We start from the raw sequence: 3,714 nt of genomic DNA on the forward strand, positions 1-3,714 counted from the left end.
AATTAAAGGAGGAAAAACCTGGATAAAATAAAACCTACATACAGCAAGAGTGTTTTGTGTTGTGTAGGCAGCTATGATGTAAGTAATGGCTCCGCCTGCTATCCTGCTTCCTAAAATATCACTGGTTTGCTCATTTCTATATATAGGGTGTCGGCATTCTGCAAGTACTGGTAGCATGGCAACACTTGCAAATAACTATTAGGTCCATAAATAACCATATAGCATATATGCAACAACAAGAACAAAACCCAGCGACTATTTGTTGTTGACAAAGGACAGCTGGACATATAAAGGGCCCCTTTACCTTCAGGAGCTTAGGGCCCTGGGAGTTGCCCTTGGAGACGACTGGGCAGCTGGTCCCCAATGCAGCAGCCAGACTAGGGGCTGGGATCCCTTTCTTTATTCCTGGCCTTTCTCTCCCACCTTTTTTCTTGTGGGGGGGAGGCTAGTCCACCTCCTCGTCCAGCTTTGGAAAACCATTTGCACATGTTTCCTCTGTTGTGCAGTGACGCTGAGTTAAAGAAGGGAGATTTCGGGGGAGTCAGTTTTTTTCTGAAAGGGGGGAGGCAGAAGGCCAAATGAGTTTGGGATCCTCTGATCTGCAGGAAGGAGAGCGTGGCAGACCTCGCCCCTCCCTGGCAGGACCCTCTCCTCCCTGACTTGGGGAACCCCCCCCCCTGCAGGAGCAGATCAGGCCCCCCAGGCCTCCTCCCCTGCTGAAGCCTTGGGACCCCCACCAGATCCCAGAGAGAGAGGAGACTCACCAGATCCCAGGAGGGGAGAGCGAGGCAGCCCTTGCAGGAGAGACACCGAAGCAACACCCCCCCCCCTTCCTTGCAGGAAAGGACGGGGGAGGGAGGGGCCTTGGCTCTGGAGGACCTGCCCCCCCTTGCTTCCTCTCTAGGAAGGCAGCTCGGTTCCTTTTAACCCTTGCCAAGCCCAGTGTGCCCAGATCTGACCGCTGCGTTTTTCTCTCTAGCGCACACTGCAGACTTCCAGAGATGCTTTTTGGGGGGCGCCGCCTGCTTTCCTTCCCCGAGAATTTTCACATGGGCTAATATTGGGCCAAGACCAGATACATTGTATCCGCTTGGAATCGACACTTTCCCTGTTCTCGGGGGGGGGGGTCCCACGCTTCTCCTGCAAACGGAGCTGAGCTCCTTTTCTGGCAATTGCAATGCCCCCCTTCTCATGTTCGTAGCACTCCCTCAAATGGGGGGGGGGCTGTTTTGCAATGTCCCGCTGCGGAAAATTTCTTGTCACCTCCCCCCCTTAAATTATTTAAAGAAGGAAAAATAAGATGCTTACAGTTGCAAGGGTTAATTTCTGGTTTATTTACTTAACATTGTTAGCATAAGCACTCAAAACATCCCCCCCCACACACACTTTATTCTCTGCAAATTTTGAAATCACATCATCAAAATAATTTCCTTTCGCTACTTTGTTTTCAGCTGACAAGATGGCTAAGCCAGAGAGCTCAGCTTGACTCATAGTGGACCTAAGATAACTCTTGATTAATTTTAGTTTTGAAAAACTTCTCTCACATGATGTCTAGCAATGTAAACTGAATTTTAGAATAACTATTCAGAGATTTGAATTAAGGCTCAAAGCAAACAGGAAATTGCCCTAAAATGGCAATATATATATATGTAATAATAATAATAATAATAATAATAATGTTGTTGTTTAGTCGTGCCCCACTCTTCGTGACCCCCTGGACCAGAGCACGCCAGGCACTCCTGTCTTCCACTGCCTCCCGCAGTTTGGTCACTCATGCTGGTAGCTTCAAGAACACTGTCCAGCCATCTCGTCCTCTGTCGTTCCCTTCTCCTTGTGCCATCCATCTTTCCCAACATCAGGGTCTTTTCCAGGGAGCCTTCTCTTCTCATGAGGTGGCCACAGTATTGGAGCCTCAGCTTCAGGATCTGTCCTTCCAGTGAGCACTCAGGGCTGATTTTCTTCAGAATGGAGAGGTTTGATCTTCTTGCAGTCCATGGGACTCTCAAGAGTCTCCTCCAGCACCAGAATTCAAAAGCATCAATTCTTCAGAGATCAGCCTTCTTGATGGTCCAGCTCTCACTTCCATACATCACTAATGGGAAAACCAGAGCTTTAACATAACAACAACAACAACAATTTATTATTTATACTCTGCCCATCTGGCTGGGTTTCCCCAGCCACTGTGGGCAGCTTCAAACAAAATATTAAAATACTATAGTCCTTCAGATATTAAAAGCTTCCCTAAACAGTATTTAACTTTTAGGCTGTGTGCCTGTTTCAGCAATTCACATAAGCCTCTAGTAAAAATATCATTTATGGAAATAGCAGGAGTTATACAAATGGGTCTTACTCAAACGTGTCAGAAAGCTACTTTGCAACTACTCACTTCTAACCTAGGATTGCATCCTCTGCAAAGAGATAGAGCAGCTTCAAGCCTATCTGCCTACTGATAGAACCACCTTGTGCTAGTTAATGTCAGCCTGTACAGCAGCTGCACCTTGTGTTCATTGACCTGACGCTGAAGTCTACAAAGTACCATATTTTTCTGTGTATAAGTCGCCCCCATGTATAAGACACCCCCTTCTTTGGGGGACCCCAAATTTAGAAACTGGGCATATGCACTATCGGTGTATAAGACACCCCCAGATTTTTAACCTTATTTTAAAGTAAAAAAAAACCCTATTCTTATGCACGGAAAAGTACAGTACTTCAGTACTTAGCAAGTGAATATAAAGTAAAGCACCAAGGACTACATGCCTCTGTAGACTAATTGTCACACCCAAGAAAAATAAACTCTATACATTTACTTGAAAATTGCATGCCTAATGGTACCTGTAGCATAAATGATTTCGGTGATGCCCCCCAAGTTATTCCAACTGAGGGTCTAAATACAGTGGTACCTCGGGTTACAGACTCCACTAAACCAGAAATAGTACCTTGGGTTAAGAGTTCCATCCAAAACATGGGGAGGAGAGATTTCTCTAGCTTTACTTGTTTTTGAGAAAGCTTTTAACCCAGGGGTCGGCAACCTGTGGCCCATGAGCCGCAAGTGGCCAACGGGGGTAGTTTAAATCACCCACGAGCCGCCAGCCAAATCGAGCTGCCCGCTCAGCAAGTCCCCATGCACTGTGCTAAACCAGCAAAGCGCGGAGTGGGGACTCGCTTCCGCGGCACCAAAAACCGTCTGTGCAGACGCTATCCGGCCCACGAAGCGATCTCCGCGGGAGTGAACCGGCCCAGGCGAGGTAAAACTTGCCGACCCGTTTTAACCTGTCTGTTTATGTTGTGAGCCACCATGAAATCTTCAGATGGCCGCTGGAGAAAGCGCTGGGCTCACCTGGCTCCCTCCTGCGCCCTTTCAGGAGCCCAGAAAGGACTATTGCCCGGCTGCTGCTAAAACCAAGGGCCCATCTAGCCTTGTTCTCACAGTGGCTGATCAGGTGCCCCAAAAGGAAACCCCCAAGCAGGATCCGAGCACCAGAGCCCTTTTCTTCCCCTCCTGCGATTTCCATCAACTGTTTTTCAGAAGCTAGGCTGCCTCTCCCTGTGGAGCCAGAGCAGAGCCCTCTCCTCCTCCTCCGGGAATTTGTCTAACACTCCTTGAAAGGCACATCAGTTGGTGGCCTCATGACCTTGGCATCTATGGCTGTGTGTGGGTTAAGCTATAATTAAAAATGATAATAATTAAGAAGAATATTGACAAACTGCAACATG

General features: G+C 47.7%; 2 protein-coding genes across 2 annotated transcripts in view; both read right to left on the reverse strand.

Moving 5' to 3' along the window:
* LOC310675486 (uncharacterized protein) overlaps positions 1 to 882 on the reverse strand; it is a 448,115-nt gene extending 447,233 nt beyond the window's left edge. The window contains exon 1 of the mRNA XM_083436147.1: positions 765 to 882. The gene's annotated coding sequence lies outside the window, so the exon portion shown is untranslated. The remainder of the gene's footprint in view (positions 1 to 764) is intronic.
* The window catches only part of LOC310675501 (uncharacterized protein), a 176,103-nt gene that overhangs the window by 141,040 nt on the left and 31,349 nt on the right, over positions 1 to 3,714 (reverse strand). The window lies entirely within an intron of this gene.

The sequence above is a fragment of the Podarcis tiliguerta genome (genome assembly GCF_965153285.1).
Source record: "Podarcis tiliguerta genome assembly, chromosome: 4".
In the NCBI taxonomy this organism is placed as follows: domain Eukaryota; kingdom Metazoa; phylum Chordata; class Lepidosauria; order Squamata; family Lacertidae; genus Podarcis; species Podarcis tiliguerta.